The sequence below is a fragment of the Dipodomys ordii genome, unplaced genomic scaffold (assembly GCF_000151885.1).
Source record: "Dipodomys ordii isolate 6190 unplaced genomic scaffold, Dord_2.0 Scaffold1, whole genome shotgun sequence".
NCBI lineage: Eukaryota > Metazoa > Chordata > Mammalia > Rodentia > Heteromyidae > Dipodomys > Dipodomys ordii.
In genome coordinates, this window is record NW_012267217.1 from 25,254,219 (window position 1) to 25,276,573 (window position 22,355).

The following is a 22,355-nucleotide window of genomic DNA, read 5'->3' on the forward strand; positions in this document are numbered from 1 at the left end:
ATATATATATATATATCATACAATGGAATTCTATGCCTCCATCAGAAAGAATGACATCACCCCATTTGTTAGGAAATGGAAAATAAAGACAAATTTGACTTCTTTTGCTTTAAGAGTATCTTATGTCAATTATTGAACTTCCGTGGGTTTAGTATGGAGATTCCTCCTAGAACAGCCTTCTTATACTGTCTTACATTTCTTCGTCTCATTTTCTCTTGAGATTAAGTTCCCAGTCATGCTGAACTGGATCCACCTGTTCTTGCAATGATTTAATTGATTCTGTCATACTTATTGTTTCTTTGGGAGTGATGCTCAAAATTAATTTGTCTAGTTAAAAGGAAAGGACATGTGAAGAACTCCAAAGCTGGCTTGGGTATACACTAAATTTAGTGTATCTTTTGCAATAGCTACAGGATTATTGAATATCACACCATTGATCAAGTATAATGTCTGATTTATTGCTTTTGGCTGAAAAACATTTTAGAAAAAGATGGTCAGCATAAGTTGTCTGCATTCATTTTTCTCTACCAAATACAAAGAATGATCATTTCTTCTGTCAAGGTTGGGTATCCTCAAGTTTTACTTCTGAGAGAGACAGAAAAAAATAGCTTTCTCATTGGTTCAAGGTTGACTGGTTTTTCACCAGCTCGACAGTACTATTTTCATGATTTTCCAAATTTCTAGTATCTTCTGGACAATACTATAAAAAATCTTTGCTTCATCAACACATCAAAAATATTTATAGGCCATCTTTCCCTACATGGAAGAAAAGAAAGAAAGGAGGTCTACAGGGATTAAGATTTACTAAGGTAGAGCTTTGCAGTGGGGAGCCAGAGAAGAAGAGGTTATGTTGGTTACACAACTCAGAAAAAAAATGGAGGCACTGATTTTGAGTGTAGTGCAGAGGTGGGTCAGGGGCTAGGGAGCACTTGGGAAACTTCTCAGAAGAAGCTAGAATGTGCAAAAGAGGATAGATTCAATGAACCCAAGTCAGCCTTTTTTTGAGTATTACAGCACCAACCCCAATATATTAATGCCAGTTAAATAAGATACTAAACTGAGCTGATTTATATAAATGCTACTATTCATCTAAATGCCTCTGGAGTTGCAAACTATGAAGCAACTTGGATACTGGCCAAGTGCACCATTGCTTTCAGCACCAGGTTCTAGTGCCCCCTTTTGGAAGCCAAGCATGAACATTTTAGTTTGGAGATCCTGAAGATGTCAAGATCGTCCTAAGAGAAGAGCAGATAAGGGGGAGAATGGGAACCCCTAGGGAGCACAAGGAATAGGCCAGTGGCATTTTCCAATATATTATATAGGAACATGTGTGACCTTTTTTTTTTTGTCATGGGGCTTGAACTCGGGGCCTGAGTTTTTTCACTCAAGGTTAGTGTTATACTACTTTGACCCACAGTGCCATTTTTGGTGGTATTTCTGGTGGTGTTAATTGGAGATAAGAGTCTCATGGATTTTTCTGATTGGGATGGCTTTGAACTTTGATCCTCAGATCTTAGCCTCCCGAATAGCTAGGATTACATGCCTGGTCTACTGGTGCCTGGCTAGTGTATGACTTTTCAGTGACTACTCCTAACTTCAAAATTAAATCTGTAGAATTTTTCTAAGAGTAAATGAGTTCAAATATTGAAAACAACTGTATGTATGGTGGTCACCAATCATGTAGATCATGGGTCTACTAGGAACAACCTACATTTCTCACAAAGGACTTTCTATACATGTTTTATGTATTTAAGCAATAAAATATTGTGCAGTGGTTAAAATGATGGTTATGAATGGTTCATGGGAACACATAAATGCTTGAAACACTGCTGAGATGTAGCACTGTTTGTAGGATGCATTTATTTGAATGTGAATTGTGTTAAAAAGATAAGAGAGGATGGTAGGAATAGTTATGTCAGGGATTAGCACCTCTGTTCATTTTCAATGTTTAAATAATGTGTTACACTAATTTAATGATAATATAAAGAACAAAAGTAAGACAAACAATAGAACCCAATTGTAGGCCTACCTTCCCCCTTTTCAAATAGGCTAATTCATTGAAGTTAGGATATTCTCTCTGTTCTGACTGTCTACCTTGAACAAAAGGCTAGTTTCAGAGTCAGGTTTCTCAAGATGAATAGAGCTAAAAGGATTTATCAGTATCTATTCAGCGTCTAGATCTATGAAGTGGTTCAAATGATTGTAGGTATAGTAAGTTTTGCTTAGGACAGGCTATCTCAGATATGCATTTATGTTGTATTCTTGACCCAAAAGTTGTTCTCCAGGATACATGAGCTTTTGTGCTTATCTGATTGGGTGAGGCTCACCTACATTATCAATAGTGATGTTTTTGTCCAATGGTTATAGGTAAATATTTATAGACTACCTCTGTAGTGACAATTGGATTACTGCATATTTATTGTTGTGGTTATAACCTAGACCAGTTGATACATAAGACAAAGTATCCCATGCACAGAACCATTTCTGTATATTTTAGATCTTGCTGTCTACATTTCTTGTATCAAGTAACAAGCAGCAAAGGAGGAGGCTACAATGCTTGATAAGAAATGTACACATTATTTTGCCCATGTAATTGTAACCCCTCTGTACAGTATTTTCACAATAAAAAAAAGTAACAAGCAGAACAATCCTTGGGGGTTTAGGATAAATTATGTATTCAATTCTGCACTTTACTTTAACCATAGCTATATTATTTCCTTTTTTGGAATTTTTGTTCTTTATAAAGTCATCACATGAGATCTAGTATTTTATTGTGTGTGTGTGTGTGTGTGTGTGTGTGTGTGTGTGTGTGTGTGTGTGCATATGCACACTCACTGGTTCTGGGCTTGAACTCAGCATTTGTGCACTGTCCCTGAGCTCTTGTGCTCAAGGCTAGTGCTCTACCACTTGAGCCACAGCTCTACTTCTAGCTCTTTGGTGCTTAATTAGAGATAAGACTTTTCTTGCCTAGGCTGCCTTCAAACAGCGATCTTCACATCACAACCTCCTGAGTAGCTAGGATCAGGACATGAGGCACCAGTGCTTGGCTTAATGTTTTGTCTTTAATGACTTTTTAATCTTTGTTTCCCTTCTTTCCCTTTTGCCCTCCACAAGCCCATGTATTGAGGCAATATGTCCCTGTTTTTGACACTCAGATGGCAATTTTTCTTTTTCTTTCTTTCTTTCTTCTTTCTGTCTTTCTTCTTTTTTTTTTTGGGTCTAGTCATGGGCCTGAACTCTGGGCCTGAGCGCTGTCCCTCAGCTCTTCAGCTCAAGGCTAGCGCTCTACCACTTGAGCCGTAGCACCACTTCCATTTTTTTTCTGGTTATGTGGTGCTGAGGAATCGAACCCAGGGCCTCATGCATGCAAGGCAAGTGTTCTACCACTGAGCCACCTTCCCAGCCCCTCAGATGGCAATTTTTCTAGATTTAATAATTTTACTTCAGTTACAACTGTCTTTTAAATTTCTTTATTTTATTTTATTTTATTTTATTGTGAACATACTGTACAGAGGGGTTACAATTACATGGGCAGGATAATGTGTACATTTCTTAGCAAGCATTGCATCCTCCTCCTTTGTTTACCCTTCACACCCCTCCCCCCACCCATTCCTCCCTCCCTCCCCCCCCACCAACGTTGTAAAGCTCATTTTCGACATGACAACTTGTACTTCTCATTGTTGCAACAGGTCCACTTGTATCCTTAAACGACTTGTTTTTCCCCATCTCCTCCGCAAGTTATACTGACATCAAATATAGTGAAAGCAGGGGTTATACTGTGGGGGAGGGACATACAAAGCAACAAAGAAATAATCTTATAAATGCATTAGAAACAAATGCATGAAAGAAAAAAAATTAAAATACATATCTAAGGGTTCATTTTCCTAACATCACATTATCTGACCTTTTCCGCTTGACTCATACATATACTAGATATTGCAAATAAGGGAAACCATGGGACCTATGTTTCTTTGGGCCTGGCTTACTTCACTTAATATAATTTTTTCCAAGTTTTTCCATTTCCTAACAAATGGGGCAATGTCATTCTTTCTGATGGAGGCATAGAATTCCATTGTGTATATATACCACATTTTCTTGATCCATTCATCTACTGAGGGGCATCTGGGTTGGTTCCATATCTTAGCTATGGTAAATAATGCTGCAATAAACATAGTTGTGCTGGTAGCTTTAGTGTGGTCTTGTTTGTAAACATTTGGGTAAGTGCCCAAAAGTGGGATTGCTGGGTCATAGGGGAGCTCTATGTGGAGTCTTTTGAGGAACCTCCATACTACTTTCCAAAGTGGTTGAACAAGTTTACACTCCCACCAACAATGCAGTAGGGTTCCCTTCTGTCCACATCCCCTCCAGCATCTGTTGTTGTTAGAGTTCTTGATTTTTGCCATTCTAACTGGAGTGAGGTGGTATCTCAATGTTGTTTTGATTTGCATTTCTTTTATGGCTAGGGATGTTGAGCATTTCTTCATGTGTCTATTGGCCATCCTTCTTTCTTCTTCAGAGAAGTTTCTCTTTAAGTCTTTTGCCCACTTATTTATTGGGCAGTTGTTTCTTTGAGGATTTGTTGTTGGGGGATTTAATTTTTTGAGTTCCAAGTATATTTTAGATATGAGACCCTTGTCTGTTGTATGGCAAGTGAAGATCTTCTCCCAATCTGTGGGCTTTCTATTGATCTTGCTAGCTATGTCCTTTGCCATGCAGAAGCTCTGCAACTGTCTTTTAAATTTCATTGGTATATTCTATATCTTGGGAGTTTTCATTAATAGTAACTCCATCTTCTTGGAAGGGTTTACTTAGAGAATATAAAATTATGAGAGATTAGCATTTATGGGAATTGTTTTGTCTGTCTTCCTACTCAATATAAAATTTCTATTTGCCAAATTACTGGTGGATGGCTATGCTAGGCACATAATAATCCTCTAGTTTTAGAGAATTTTGTTGCCTTTTAGCACCTTATGGATGCTATTCTATTTCTCTTAGACTGTCCATCTAATTCCCCTTCTTATGATACATGTTTCACATTTTTGTCTTCTTGTGGAGACTCAGTTTCTTAGTCATCATTTTTTGTAAATGAAGCATTTTCACTCAGAAGGAAGGAATTAACCAGAAGGAAGCGCAGCATCAGCCTACTCTCCACATTCTAGGTGCCATGCGATACTTCTACCCATGGCCTAGGGCTGGCAGCTATTCCTCCACGGCCGTTCTAATTAAGCCTGGGCCTGACTGAAATGCCCAGTCTTTTTCATAAACATTTATGTTAACTGAAATATTCTCAAACACATAATGTGCATTTCTTTCTTTTTTAATTTTAACTTTGTGGATGCCAGTCCTGGGGTCTTGAACTCAGAGCTGTTTTTTTTTTCCCTTAGCTTTTCCCTCAGAGTTAGCATTCTAACACCTGAGCCAAAACTCCACTTCTGGCTTTTTTTTTACTGGTTAATTGGAGATAAGAGTCTCATGAACTTACAATCTTCAGATTTCAGTCTCCTTAGTAGCTAGGAATATATGCATGAGCCACCATCGCCAAGTTTCATATACTATTTCTTAATTAAGTGCAAGGCCAGGCACAGATGGCTCATGTCTAGAATTCTAGCTGCTCAGAAGGTTGAGATCTGAGGATTGTGATTCAAAACCAGCCCAAGCAGGAAAGTCCATGAGACTCTTATCTCTAATTAACCACCAAAAAAGACAGAAGTGGGGCTGTGACCCAAGTGGCCTTGAGTGAAAAGCTCAGAGACAATGGACAGGCTCTGAGTTCAAACCTTAGGACCTACATACATGAAAAAAATTAATTGTAACACATAAATTCAATTTATGTGAAAACATCTTTTGCAAATTTTGGTTCTCTATTCTATACATCCACATTCTTTTGGCATACTAGCTTTGCTAGCACTAGGATTCATTATTCATATCTATCTATCTAATCTACCTACACATATATACATACAAACATTCATACATACATACCTATCAGTCAATCATCTATTTATTTCAGATACAAGAACCTGAACTCAGGGCCTCTTGCTCTTGCTTGTTTTTTTTTTTTCACTCAGAGGTAGTATTTTACCACTTGAGCTCCACTTTCAGAATCTACAATACTTATATTTTGCTGGTTAATTAGAGATAAGAGTCCCCTGGATTTGTTTGCCCTGGCTGGCTGTTAATTGAGATTCTCCTGTCTCAGCTTCTTGAGTAGCTAGGATTATAGGCATAAGCTATGGCTACCAGCTTTTATTATTCATTCTTCTTTTTCCCTCACTTTTTCATCTTAACCATCAGCAAGTATGTGGACTCTGTCATCTACTGTCTTCATAAATTCTTCCAAACTTTCCCTCCCTCTCACAGCCTCCTTTCCTATCACCACAGTCTAAGCTATCTGTACTTCTTGCCTGGCTGTCTATAATTATATCTAGTTTCTTCTCCCACCCAAGAATCTATAAACCATGAACAGCTGGAATGATTGTTTTCAGCATCTTTACCAGATCCTGTCATTTTCTTGCTTAAAATTCTCTCATGGCTAGAATTAGCTTGTAAACACATCAGAAAATACTACGCAAATGTATACACATGTATGACCTGAAGTATGGTAGATTGAGGGGAAGACATAGTATCATCCCTTAGAAAGGCAAAATCAAAGTCAACAAAATAAACACCGGGAAACAAGTACTTGAAAGGAAGAAGGGTAGATGAGTGGAGACGAGGGGAGAATGCAGTCAGTCAAAAGTCAATCTACATCTTATAAGATTAAGAAAAGTGAAGGATGGTAAGGGGAAAACAAAGGAGGAGGGCAACAATGCTCAGTAAGAAATGTACTCATTACCTTGTTCATGTAACTGTAACCCCTCTGTATAGCATTTTTACAATAAAAAACATACAAATACGTGAGGGAAGTGGTGAGTTGGGAGGCACTGGTGACAATGTTGTAAGGGGTGATATGACTCCAAGACCCATTGTAGTCATAAACTGTTTTGTTGAATGACAACACCTTTGTCCAACTACTTAAAGATACTAAAAAGAAGAAAATAATTCTCAAATAGCTCTGTGTTTCCCTTAAACTTATTGCACAAACTGAATGCATCCTATGCATCTGTATCCTTTATTGTTCATCCATGTCCCTTCTTTACATGTCCCTTCGCCATGTTCCCTGCTTCCTTTCCTTATCAAACATGTCAGGTTTTGCCTCTCTCCAGCCATGTGCCTCACTGCTGCTCTATCAGAAATGCTTTGCCATTTTTTGCCATTCGGATTCAGCCAAAAGGCTCTTAGCATTTCTACATTTGTTAAAACCAGTTGGTGGTAGAATGCTTATAGTAGTTCATGCTTGTAGTCCTAGCTGCTCAGGAGGCTGAGATCTGAGGATCCTGGTGCAAAGCCAGCTTGAGTGGGAAAGTCTATGAGAATCTTATCTCCAATTAACCACTGGAAAACTAGTAGTAGAGCTGTGGCTTAAGTGGGAGAACAGGAAAAGTGTCCAGGCCCTGAGGTTAAGCCCCAGTAACAACTCATATTTTATGTAGCTCACCCTTTGCCATTTGCCAAGGTTATAAAATATATATGTCTTTATTCTAGCAGGAAAAGGAGGGAATCAGGTGAAAAAACCTTCTCTGTTTTGTGTTACACATTTTTATTTTTATTTTTTTTCTGATAAGTGACTTCTTATGGCTTCTCATTTTAGGAACAGTTGGAGGGAAGGAAACATGATCTGCTCTTGAAGTATTATGTTGTTTTGACCACAAGCATTTATTTACTGGAGGCCTTTACTTAAGCTTTTTAAAAGGGGTCAAACTGTGTATATAATAGGAGGAGAAACAAAAGAGGCACAAGGCGCGTGCAGCTGTCTAGAGTTCTACATTGATGTGTTTCCAGCAGGAAGAGCATGAAACATGGGCTCTCTAGCCTGAAAAGCTGCCAGAATTGGGTGTAGAGTTGAAATTGGATCAACCATAATAGATGCATGTTCAAAATAGGCAACTCTGGTTAAATATGTAAACGTGTGGGCTACTATTGTATCCATCCTGTTTTAGAAACCTAGCTCTCTAGGAGGCAGTTCTGGTTGGTCCTGAATGCAGTAGATTTGATAATAAATAACTTAGTTTGGCTTACATCCTTAGATAGTTCTGAGCCAGTCCCTTCCTTTAATCAACATTGAAATTGTTACCATAAATATTTTTATTACTAGCCATGTAATTATTACATTTCCAACAAGAATAATTTTATTTTGCCATAAGCTTTTTTTTTTCTTTTGGACTTCATCCCTTTTTCTTTTTAAATTTTTTTTTGGGGGTGGGCTTGAACTCTGGGCCTGGGCGCTGTCCCTTAGCTCTTCAGCTTAAGGCTAGAGCTCTACCACTTGAGCCGCAGTGACACTTCCAGCTTTTTTCTGCTTATGTGGTGCTGAGGAATAGAACCCAGGGCTTCATGCATATGAGGCAAGCACTCTACCACTGAGCCACCTTCCCAGCCCCTCTTTTTAACTTTTAAACTGTGAAATAGACATTTTAGTTTGTATATAAGCCTTAAATAGGTACTTGGAAAAGGGAAGCACATACAATTCACAATAAACACTTATAGTACAAGTTCTAAGTTTGCCATGCTCACAAAACTCTGGAACAATGTATTTTACAATAACTGAATGAGTTTTTGTAACTCATTTATTCTTAGTTATTACCATCTTGTTTTTCCTTATTCTTTAATTCATTTTCCTTAGTCTTTATTTTTTTATTTTATTTTTTTGGGGGGGTCCGGTCATGGGGCCTGAACTCTGGGCCTGGGCACTGTCCCTCAGCTCTTCAGCTCAAGGCTAGCACTCTACACTTGAGCCACAGCGCCACTTCCGGCTTTTTTCTTTTTTCTTATGTGATGCTGAGGAATCGAACCCAGGGCCTCATGCATACAAGGCAAGCGCTCTACCACTGAGCCACCTTCCCAGCCCCTTTCCTTATTCTTTAATGTCTGTCCATGCCACTGATCTTGTAATTTGTGCCCTGTTGAGGCTTTGAAGGGTTATGTCACCATATTATATAGTCTCTTATTTCAGATGTGGAGAAATTGCTATTTGCTAGGATCATATTGACATCTCCAGTTAGAAACTACACTGTAAAGGAGGAATACCAGCAAGATGATAGAATAGAAAGCTCTAAATCTATCCTTTCCCCATAGAGACAGCAACTAAATAATAGTACAGAGAAAATTCTCTTTTGGAGTAATCCAGGAATTAGTTCAGGGAATCATGTATCTCAGATGAGAACAAAATCACTATATAGGAAAATCTGTGACATTCATTTGTCCCAGGTCTTTTCCATTAGCTCAGTGAAGAACAATAAGGAGAAAATGGCAAATGACAGAGACCAGGCTGTCAGTGCAATGTGTAGTTTTTCAGAGGCTGCCAAAAGATGGGTCCTTTCCTTTTATTTATAATGTATATTTTTTATTGTAAAGACACTGTGCAGAAAGGTTACAGTTACATGAGTAAGGTAATGAGTACAATTCCTGTTGAGCATTGTTACCCCCTCCTTTGTTTTCCCCCTACCATCCCTTTCCGCCCTACCTCCCCAACTCCTCTCTCCCCCCAACAAAGTGGTAAAGTCCATTTTCAACATAGTGTCTTGTACATTCTTGCAGGGATCTAAGTGCTGAGCAAAATAATACCTCAGGGACAGTGCCTCAGTTCAAGCCTCAGGAATAGCAGACACAAAAAATATGCTTGGAAAATACCTGTGAAACAATATGATGTCCAGTAAAGCTATCCTTCAAATATGAAGGAACATATGAAGGTAATCAAATACTACTATTAGACCTGTGTTCACAAAAATATCAAAAGGAGTCATTCAGTAACAGTGTTTGAAAACAAATGTACTCATTACCTTACTTATGTAACTGTAATCCCCGGCTCCTCATGTTTTCAGTAAAGATCAATAAAAAAAGACAAAAAAGAAAAGATTCTATACATAATAGACATGAAAGTATGAGGTTTACTGTAAAGGTACATAAATATTGAATAAACACTCTCATTTAAGTAGATAAATCATATTTAATTTTATACACAATAAACTAGAAATGTAGTAGTTAAATAATATAGAAACATTTTCATATTGAGAGAAAATGGGAGCCAAGTAAACTGTTGCATGCAACTGAACTTGTTATCAGATTAAATATAACTTGTTATAACTAGAAAATATTTTATATAAGCTCTATGGTAACACTTATAGAAGATATACAAAAAAAGATAATGGATTCAAAGATTCAAACCATACCACTACATATCAATCAACAAAGTACACCTGACAGAGAGGAAAAGAGGAACAAAAAGTTATGATGTAGATATAAAATAATAAAGTGGCAATACTAAATCTTTATCTGTAACTAAGTATAAGTGGATGAATGGATCAGAAAAGCCAGACCTATCTGCTATCTGCCAAGAAATGCACTTTAGATTTAAAGAAAGTAAGAAAGTAATCATAGAAGATTTCAATACCCTGTTTCAAAAATGGATAATATAGCCAGACTTACTGAAAAGGAACTTTTAACCAAGGTACAAAATGAATAGATTAAGCAGATACAAACAAATCACTATACCTTACAGAGCAACCTACATCCTCAATTTTAAAAACTAGTCACTATGCTGTAAAGTATTTCTCTCTACCTGAAACTATATCCTTTGCTACTATCTCCCTGTCCTTGCTCCTCTAACCCTAGAAATTGCCATCTTGCTGCTTGTTTTTATTAAAATTTCTTTATATTATATATAGTTGAATAATACAGTACTATTTGTTCTATGCTCAGCTTATTTCACTTTTCATGTCTGCCAAGTTAATCCACTTTTGTCATAAATGATAGAATTCCCTTCTTTAAATGCCAATAATTATTCTATTGGCTCTACTTTCCACATTTTCATTATCCATTCATTTATTTATGAATATTTAGGCTCATGCCATATCTTTTATTATGACTCATGCTTCCGACCTCTGGTTGGCTTTGTGAAAAATACATTGGTTAAACTTTTTGATTCTTAGACCTCAGGGATATTAGTTTAGCTCACCAATCTCTGATGTCTAAGAATGGTAGTAGTTATTTGTGGTTTCTTCTGATACAATATGCACCAATACCCAGTCACCTTTGATTGATTCATTCACTTACAAAAACCTAGAGACATGTGCAATTATAAAATCATTACAAGGAGAATAATTCTGTTCTTATTCTTAGGGTGTAGCATTCGAATCGTTCAATTTGCATTATATTATTCTGTTTCCTTTCACCTCCTCCATGTGGCTGGGATTGCCCTAAAAAACTACTTCAAAATCTTGTGATTTGTTATGTTTCCCATCAGTTGCTTAACTGCAAAACCTCATGATCTCAAGTTATACCATTTGTTCTCTGTGGGAAGTGTGGGCAGGAGGAGGACATCTCAGACTCAGACCTAGTTCAATGAGGAGGATGGGAATTCACTTGTGACCTCTTTCTCCTTGATCTTCATGTGATATTGAGCTCTACTCTGAGCCTGTTTATTAGACAATCATCAGCAACACACTGTAGCTTAAGAATTAGAAAGGCCATAGAGCCCTAGAAAAGGCTCACCTATGTGATTCTGAGCAGTTTTATGTTATATAAATGTTAAGACGTTTAATCTTAGGAGCCAGATGCTAATGGTTCACACCTGTAATCCTAGCTACTCAGGAAGCTGAGATTTGAGGATCACAGTTTGAAGCTAGCCCCAGGGGGGGAAGTCTATGAGTCTCTTATCTCCAGAGAACTACCAAAAAGCTGGAAGTGGAGCTGTGGCTCAATTAGTAAAGCATACTAGCCTTGAGCAAAAGAAGATCAGGGACAGTACCCACTCCACAACTTCAAGCCCCAGAAATGGGGAAAAACTGTCTTAAGGAACTAGCATCTTAAATGCAAGGTTCATGGTGTGGAACTTCTTAGTTTTTTACAGCCCCTCGTTCACTGATTTTCAAAACTGGAGTGCATAAGAAGCTCCAGTTGCCCAGGTCATAGAGTCTGAGTCAGTAGGCCTACACTTATCACAGCCATTCAGATTATTCCATTACAATGAATCCTCATTTCTTTCCACATGCTGATCTAAGCCCATTCAAAATTTGAGAGTTCACTGTAGTTTATGTAATATTTCATACACATTTACATAGAGACCATATTTATGATTATGATTTGTGAGTCCATATTTTGTGTTTAAGTTTAAGATTAGTTATAGTTCAAGTTCTTTAATTCCCAACTTTATTGAGGTATAGACAACAAAATAAAAACTATATATACAACTTTGATATGTGTTATCATATGAAATAACCCCCACCCTTAAGCCAATGAACATTTCTGTCTCTTTTCATACATTTTGTATGTGTGGTGAGAACATTTAATATCTACTCAGAAAATTTCAAGTATATAGTATGGTATTATTAGCTAGAGAGACCATGCCGTACTATACGTAGATCTCCTGAGTAATTATTCTGCATAGTCAAAGCAGATGTTGATTAGGTATGTAAAGTTTCACTTCTGTAGAAATGCCATTTTTTTTAATTTTTGTCAGTCATGGGGCTTGAATTCTCAGCCTGGGTGCTGTTTCTCAGCTCTTCAGCTCAAAGAGAGCACTCTACCACTTAAGCCACAACACCACTTCCGGCGTTCTAGTGGTTTATTGGAGATAAGAATCTCATGGACTTTCCTGCCCTGGCTGGCTCTGAACAGTGATCCTTAGATCTCAGTCTCCTGAGTAGCTAGAATTAAAGGCGTGAGCCACCAGTGCCTGGTGAAAAGCTATTTTTTACAGATAGGCTATCTGACTTAATTTTTTCAGAGATTTTTCACTTTTCAAAGACTTTATTATTTATGACTTAGTAATCTCTACTTTTTTTTCAAGTGTTGCTACTTTAAAAATAAACCTTAGTTAGCTTTCTTTCATTCTGACAATATGTCTAAGATAATTAACTTATAAAGAGGAAAGTTGTTTTTTTTTGAGGGGGGCTCCAAGTTTTGTAGATATGAATCCATACCAGTTGACTTCTTTGCTTTGGGGTCTGTGGTAAAGCACAATATGGCAGGAGTAAGGTAGAAGAAGCTGCTCAGCTCTTTACAGCAGGAAGTACAAAAGAGAGGGGAAACATCTGGTACCCATGGTAGATCATGCTTGTAATTCCTACTACTCTGGAGGTTGAGATCTGAGAAGCACAATTTTAAGCCAGCCCAGGCAAGAAGTTCTTTGAGACTCTTATCGCCAATTAATCACCAAAAAGCCAGAAGTAGAGCTGTGGCTCAAGTGTAGAATGCTAGCCTTGATCAAAAAAGGTCAGGAACACCACGCAGGCCCTGAGCTCAAGCCTCATGTGACTAGCATAGAAGAGGGGAAAGGGAGAAGAGGGAGGGAGCAAGAGAGAGAAAGAGAATAGAGAGAAGAGAGACAGGGATGGAGGAATGGAGATTGAAAAGGAAAGAGGGAGAAGGAAAGGAGAGAGAGATAAAAGGAATGAAGAGAGAGAAATGGAGAGAAACAGAGAGAGAAAAAATGGAGAAACAGACAAAGAGAGAGACCCACTATCCCAGCAAAGACACGCCTCATGATCCTGACTTCCTCTTAGTAGAGCTAATCTCTTAAAAGGTCCACCTTTCAATATCATCACGGGATGGGATGAAGCTTTTAACCATAGATAGGCGTTTGGGAGAATTTTTTTAAAGTACAAACCACATTACAGATATTGTATATTACATATCTCTGTTATGAAATTATTTTATGAATTGAGCAAATTTATTTTTGGAGAGCCAGTATTGGATACATTTTAATCAGGGTCTACTATGTGCAAGTTGTGTTCACTCCTTGTAAAATACGTTCTATGGTCATTACCAAATACATAATGCCTTATATCAGTCTGTGTTTTAAAAGTCCCCTCTGCTCCCCACATTCTTCCCTCTTTTCCCTAATTCTTAGAAATCATCAGTCTTTTAAGTATGTCTCTCCTTTTTCAGAATATCGCATAGTTGGAATAATGTAGTTTGTACCCCGTTTAGATTGTCTTCTTTCATTTAGCAATAGGCTTTTAACTTTTCTTCTTGTCTTTTTATGACTTGAGAGCTCTTCTCCTTTTACTGCTGAATACTATTCAGTTGCCTGGATACACTAGACAATTTCATCCATCCACCTACTGAAGAACATCTTGGTCACTTCTAAGCTTTAGCAATTATGAATAAAGTTGCTATAAGTGTTTCCATCCATATCACTTATGCTAACTGGGGGCAGATCCCACACTCAGAAGTTGAGGCCCATTTCCCAATTGCCTAGATGAAATGGATAATGAGATAAGAGTAAAGAGGCCCAGTAATAACACCTCCTGCTCCAATGTTCAAAGATCAACTATCAAATATTTGGTTTGCAACTCAACTCTATCTACACATGAAGTACTTCTATCCTTTCTTGAGGCCTATAACCTCTAAGCTAAGGCAGAAGGCAAAAATTAGGATTGTGGTCCAGGCACAAGCTAGGGCAAAAAGCAAGATCTTACCCAAAATAATAAAAGTACCTCCCTGAGTTAAATCCCCAGTACCACCCAAAATAATTAACATGTTATTCTAGACTGAAGATATGGCTCAGTGGTAGAATATTTGCCTAGCAAGCACATGATCATGAGTTCAAAACTCCAGTACTGCCAAAAAGAACCTCTTTAATGTCCAAACCCCTCCCCTCACAGAAATACAGAAATCCAAATCACTACACATACCAAGAAAGAATGGAAATACTTGGTCTCCCATGGATAATTCAAACACTTATCCATTTATTATCAATTGGCTGGAATAAATTATATACCATAGCCCAGCCCTAAAGGGAGCAGGAAGTTGAGTTTCTGGTACTGGCAACTTGTTATAATTGGTTGTTAACAAAATAAGGATACTGGGTCTAACAGGCACTGTCTTGGCCATTTGGTGGATGATAGGGAATTGGCTTTAACTGGCACCATCTTGTCTTCATGGTGGAGGAAGGTGAAGTCCCAACCCCAGGTAATAGACTGTCTGAATTCCTAGAGGCAGGGGCAGGGACTTGGTCAATAGGTCACTTGACCTGCCTGTCTTAGGTCATGAACTGGTGAGACTCTCCAGCTCCTTGTGATCCTGTCCCCTTACCAGGACCCTATTTAGGCCAGGACCAGCTCAGACTCCATGGCACCATGCCTCATGTCTCCTGGCTTTTCTTAAGTCACCATGGTGTCCCACTTTGGCTCTCCATTGGGGTTGCTCTGTTTTGTTGGTATTGAGTTTCTTCTCTTTCTTTACTACCTCTATGGCTCAGTTTCCCAACAGTATTAAGTGTATTCTAGGCTGCTTTGTAAGAAGAAGGGGATGAAATGAACATCTTGGATGGCATTAGCTAAAAGACAAGAGGGCAGCCAGCCCCTCCTTGGGTTTTGTAAGGCAGTTGGGTTTTTTGGGGTTATGAGATGTCCTCTTGCCTGTAATTAGTTTCATTCTCTTTTGTAACTGCTTCAGTCCAGAGGTAAATCTCTTCACAGAAGAAGTTTTGTCCCCTTTCTTCATGCCTGAGGTGTAGATTCCAACTTCATAAATCATATCCCTCAAAGTAATTATTGGTATATGTACAATAGACTCATGCATTTAATATCCTTTGTCTGGAGGAGGATATGAGTTGACTGCTCTGTACCCAAATGGGGCTTCCTAAATTCATTTTAAAAGATTTGACTAATCTAGTAGGTAAATCTGAATCTCTGTTTTGCTATCCGAAGTCCATTATACATGGAAAATCTCTTTCTTGCTTGTTCCTAGAAATTTCTGAGGAGGGATTAAGAGAAAGGGTTAATTGTCTTTAATAATGATTTATGGCCAGACCTAACATTAAGATGCCCCAAGATTGGGTCTTAAAAATATTCTGGGCCATTCATGTCTGATTTTTAAGTGTGATGAAACACTTGGTTTCTGTGTTCGTGATGAGCAACAGAAAAATATGAGCCAACTTCTCCCAGGAATCTTTGTTTTAAAAGTGAAATATGAGCCAACTTCTCCCAGGAATCTTTGTTTTAAAAGTGCCTAGGTAACTGGACTCCCTAGCCAGTGGAGGTTCAGAGGGCCCCAGTAAGAAAGAACTGGGAAAATGATAATGAAATGATGCGTCCCTGTGAGATTATTGCGTGGTTATGAATCCTTCTTTAGGGTGTAAGGAGACATCCATCCATGTGGGTATTGGACTGAAGGGATTTTATTAAAAACTCAGAAGGGGAGTGGAATTTAATACCTCTCCCAAACAATCAGAGCAGCTATGCATCTCTCTATTGCTTTCATTTTTTTCTTTCTATCTTTCTGTCTCTCAGTCTCTCTCTATTTTTTTTTTGTCAGTTGTAGGGCTTGAACTCAGGGCCTGGGTGCTGTCCTGAAGCCTTTTTGTGCTTAAGGTTTGTGCTCTACCACTTGAGCCATAGTGCCACTTCCAGTTTTTGGGTGGTTAATTGGAGATAGAGTCTCATGGGGACTTTTCTGCCTAGGCTGTCTTCGAACTGTTATAATCAGATCTCAGCCTCCTAAGTGGCTAGGATTATATGCATTAGCCACTTGCACCCAATTATCTTTCTCTTGAGGCAGTAAAAATTCTACTAACTCTGGCAAATTGTCTTAAGAGGATATTTGCAAGAAATGGGACTCTCATGGTAGGGAAATGGATGAATCTAGAAAAGAAAACATAGTGAAGTCAGACCCCAAAAGATAAAGGGTGCATGTTTTCTCTTCTATCTAGATCTTAGATCCAAAATATAATCTTCTATGTAAACACACACAGGAATGTGCACATCTACACAAGATCAAGTTTACTAAAGAACAGAATATGCAGGAATGAAACACTGTGGTATAAATCATTTGAATAATTAACAGACAGTTAATGTTTTGAATGGAAGGGGCTTATGGGAAGGGTGGCTGAATGGAAAAGGGAACAATGAATGAGTATAGTTTTAATACTTGATGTACATATGTGAAAAAGGAAATGGGAAATTTGATTTGGGGGAGGAATAGGTAGGAGGAGAAAAGGATAGATAGGCACTGTATACATAAGTGGGCATGTTAAATGGTCACTCTCTTGTGCAACCACTAGAAGATAAAAATAAGTAAAAATTTAAAAGAAGAACTTTAAAGAAGGGGGATTAAAGAGATCAAGACTAAGTATAAATTAGATAATGGAAAATCTTGGCCTGAAAATGGGATATTTGATTTTTTTAAATTTTATTTTATTGTAAAGATGCTGTACAGAGGAGTTACGGTTACATGAGTAAGGCAATGAGTACATTTCTGGTGGAGCATTGTTACCCCTTCCCTTGTTCTTCTCCCATTATCCCCTCCCTTCCCACACCTCTCTCACTCCTCCCCCCCCCAAAGTTGTAAAGTTAATTTCCAATATACTGTCTTGTGGGTATTATTGTTGTAATGGGTCATCCTGTGTCCTTGTTTCAGCATTTTGTTATTCCCCTTCCCAACTTAGACAAATGTATATGCAAGATGCAGGTTACCAAAATCAAGTACAAGGACAACAGAGGATATACAATAGGGAGAAGAACATACAAAGAAAACAAAAAAAATCACAGAATACATTAAAAACAACAACAGGGGCTGGGAAGGTGGCTCAATGGTAGAGTGCTTGCCTTACATGCATGAGGCCCTGAGTTCGATTCCTCAACACCACATAAGCAAAAAAAGCCTAAAGTGGCACTGTGGCTCAAGTGGTCGAGTGCTAGCCTTGAGCTGAAGAGCTGAGGGACAGCACCCAGGCCGAGTTCAGGCCTCATGACTGACCAAAAACAAATAAACAAAACAACAACAACAAAGATCTCTTGTGTCCATATTTTGAGTTCATTTCACTTAGCATCATCTTATATGGTCATATGTACATAGCTTTTGACTTTTTCTGCTTATCTGATAGAATTATGTTAGATGTATATTAATTATTGTAAATGAGGGAAACCATGGGACCTATATTTCTTTGGGCCTGGCTTACTTCACTTAATATTAATTATTTTTTCCAACTCTTCCGATTTCCTAACAAATGGGGGGGCGGTGTCATTCTTTCTGATGGAGGCATAGAATTCCATTGTGTATATATATATATATATATATATATATACACACACACACATATACATATACATATATATGTATATATACTATATATACTATGTTTTCTTGATCCATTCAGGTGGATCTTGGTTGGCTCCATATCTTAGCTATGGTAAATAATGCTGTGATAAACGTAATTGTGCTGGTAGCTTTAGTATAGTCTTATATGTGATCATGTGGGTAAAACTCCAGAAGTAGGATTGCTGGGTCATAGGGGAGCTCTATGTGGAGTCTTTTGAGGAACCTCCATACTTCTTTCCAAAGTGGTTGAACAAGTTTACACTTCCACCAACAATGAAGTAAGGTTCCCTTCTGGCCACATCCCCTCCAGCATCTGTTGTTATTAGAGTTCTTGATTATAGCCATTCTAACTGGGGTGAGGTGGAATCTCAATGCTGTTTGTATTCACATTTCTTTTATGGCAAGAGAGGTTGAGCATTTCTTCATGTGTCTATTGGCCATCCTTCTTTCCTCTTCAGAGAAGTCTCTTTTTAAGTTTTAGTCCACTTAATAAGTGGGGTGGTTGTTTCTTTGAGGATTTGTTTTTGGAAGATTTAATTTTTTGAGTTCTAAATATATTTTATTTATTTATTTAGTTAGTTAGTTGGTCATGGGGCCTGAACTCTGGGCCTAGGCACTGTCCCTCAACTCTTCAGCTCAAGGCTAGCGCTCTACCCTTTGAGCTACAGTGCCACTTCTGGCTTTTTCTGCTTATGCTTTTTCTACTTATGCTATTTCTGCTGAGGAATCAAACCCAGGGCCTCTTGCATGCAAGGCAAGTACTCCCACTGAGCCACCTTCTCAGCCCATAAGTATATTTTAGATAGGAGGCCCTTTTGTTTTATATAGCTAGTGAAGATCTCCCGTCTGTGGGCTTTCTATTGACCTTGGTAGCTATGTCCTTTGCATTGTAGAAGCTCTGCAGTTTAATGTAATCCCATTTGTTCAATCTTCCTTTGATTTGTTGTGTTTCTGGGTCTTTATTAAGAAAATTTTAGATTGCGTCAAGGAGTCCTAGAGTTTCTCCTATTCCTTCCTGTAATGTTTTCAGAGTGTCTGCTTTTACCTTGAGGTCTTTGATCCATTTGGAGTTGTTTCTGGTGTAGGGAGATATATAAGGATCTAGTTTTAGTTTTCTACAAGTAGTTAACCAATTTTGCCAGCACCATTTACTGAAGAGGCTGTCTTTCTTCCATTCTAATTTTTTTAAGCTCCCTTATCAAAGCTTAGGTGGCTATAGGCCTGCAGGTTCATTTCTGGATCTTCCATTCTATTCTATTGGTCCTCATGTCTGTTCTTGTGCCAGTACCGAGCTGTTTTGATTACTCTGGCTTTGTAGTAGAGTTTGAAGTTTGGTATTGATATTCCTCCAGCACTGTTCTTTTTGCTAAGAATTTTATTTTGCTATTTGGGGTCTTTCATTGTTCCATATGAATTTTTGGGTTGCTTCTTCTATTTCACTTAAGAGTGAGGTTGGGATGGGTATTTCATTGAATTTTTAGATAGCCATTTTCATGATATTAATCCTCCCAAGAGCATGGGTGGTTTTTCTCCTTCTTAAGTTCTGCTTTAATTTCCTTTTTCAGGTTTTTAAAGTTTTCATCACAGAGGTCCTTCACTTCTTCAGTTAATTCCTAGTTATTTTTTGTGGGGCTATTACAAAAGGAGTTGCTTTTCTGACTTCAGCTGCACTCTTCTCATTGTTGGCATACAGGAAAGCAATTGATATTTGAGGGTTAATTTTATACCCTACTACTCTGCCAAAGTTTCAAATCAGTTCGAGTAACTTGGAAGTAGAATCCATTTGGGAGTTTTTATTTTAATGCTCTTTTCTAGGTAGACTTATTTTGTAAAAGATAGGAAAATGGTTTGGAATTCTCAATGTACAGCTTTTACTGAAGGCAGAAATATATCTCATTGCAAAGAAAAACTCGATGTTTTCCCAAGGATACTGGGAAATTCTTACTTACACAGGTTCAACTACTACTTTTGACCAAACCTGGAAGGACTTAGATGTTCTGGTCTCTGTTGTACTCCTGAAGGGAAGCATAGCATTTGGACAGCATCCGGGTATATGCTGCTGAAGTCCATGTCAAGTATGGGGCTAAAGCCAGTTGAAAATGTCACCATTCCCAAGGACGCACCAAAGTGAAACTATAGAATTGGGAATGCCATTGGTAAAACTTAAAAAACTTAAATATGATTAATTGCTGAATTAAAGGAATAAAGCAATCAAGGCAAATGGCTGTTAATTATGATAGGTTAAGGGGTATCACTCAATGAGAGAAAGAAAATCTTACCCTGTTTTTAAAATGGTTAACTGAGATCCTGAGAAAATACATGAATATCAGCCCAGACTCAATGTAAAGATAAACACTTTTGGGGGTGTCAGCAGCCAATATCCATTATAAGCTATAGAAAGAGGTGATCCCCCATAAACACTTAACGATTTAGTAAATTTGCCTTTGGGGTTTACAGCAACTTAGATTCAAAAAAAGAACAATAAAGATTGATAAAATAATTACAAGCAGATTACTCACTAAAAAGAAAGATCAAATATTAGCTATGATTATGCATGGGAAATTTTCCTCCAAAGGAAAGCCTCTGAGTAATAACCTAGGGAAAACTCTGAGTAGGTTTTTCCAAAGGGAAAAGGTTATAAAGGTTATAAATCTGGAGAACCACTTGGGCTGGGAAGGTGGCTCAGTGGTAGAGCGCTTGCTTTGCATGCATGAGGCCCTGGGTTCGATTCCTCAGCACCACATAAGCAAAAAGAAAAAAGCCAGAAGTAGCGCTGTGGCTCAAGTGGTAGAGCACTAGCCTTGAGCTGAAGAGCTGAGGGACAGCACCCAGGCCCAGAGTTCCAAGCCCAGAGTTCACGACTGGACCCCCCCCCCAAAAAAAATCTGGAGAACCAGGACAATGAAATGCTAAAGGCCCAAAGAAGGGACCACAATATCCAGGAACATGTTGTTTCTACCATGAGGGGAAACAATGGAGAAAGGAATGTCTCTGTCTCTAGAGAGAAAAGGGAGACATCCACCTTCAAAATGGCAGTCCCTGAGGGTAAATATGCCCAAGGGTTCTCACTATTTGGGAATGAAGCTAAAGAATTAAATAGATAGCAGGGCTCCATTTTCTGCCTGAAATTGACTTCCTGGGTCTCTTTGTCAATAGGCTTGCTGGGTATTTGGTGTTGATGATCCACTGCTCTCTGAAGTTTAAAGGTATGGGAATTTTATTTTCTTTCAAAGACTTTTAGAAGTACAATTGTGGGTCAAGTCGTAGAGCACCAACAAGGCTTGATGGAAAACAAGAGCAAGAGGCCCTGAATTCAAATCACAATATGGACACAAAACCAGACCAAACAAAAACTCAAATCAAAGACTTCTATTTTTTATAGTTTATTTATTGTTATTGTAAAGGTAATATACAGAGGTGTTATGGTTATATAAGTCAGGTAGAGGACATTTATTTTGAACAATGTCACCCCTTCCCTTGCTCTCTCTGTTTTCCTCCCATCCCCACTCATAAGTTGTATAGTTCATTTTCACATACTGTCCAGTGAGTATCACTGCTTTATTTGTTTGTTCACCTTTTAGCTCACCATTTCTGTGCCCCCCTTTATCATCCCAAAGACACAGACATGAATAAATAAGATAAAAAGAAGTGAAAACAAAAACAGCAACAAAGTGAAAAAAACCTCCATTTCCTGGAGTTGGTTTTGGGATTATTTTATTTGGTCATGCATGTGTGTATTATTCCTTTGTGATCCTCTCCTAAGAATACCCTCCTTTGGTCTCACTCTGTGTGCATGCCTACAGACCAATATAATTTATCATCCAGTGTGTTTATTTGTAGATTTATAGGCACATCTTTTTAAAATCCAAAATGCTTAACTCCTTGGAGAGATATTTTAATTACTTTGGAAACAAATACACATTTTTAACTTGTTATGTAGAAAAATAATTTGAGAATGTTTTCTTTGTGGTCTTCTTTAAAAATTGCTCCTCAGACTATGTTATTTTATTGGAAAAAAGTTTTGTCTAAATTAAAAAGGGGGATTGAAATAGAAGATTCTTATTCAAGAGAGTTATCTCAAATAGAAAAGATATAGAAAGTTATGAAGACATGTTTTTGACCCCAAAAATATGAGAGAATGCTTTTAGATTAAGGACTTAGCAGAACAATACTTGTCTTAATTGGATGTTCCAAAATGTAAACCAAACAAATAG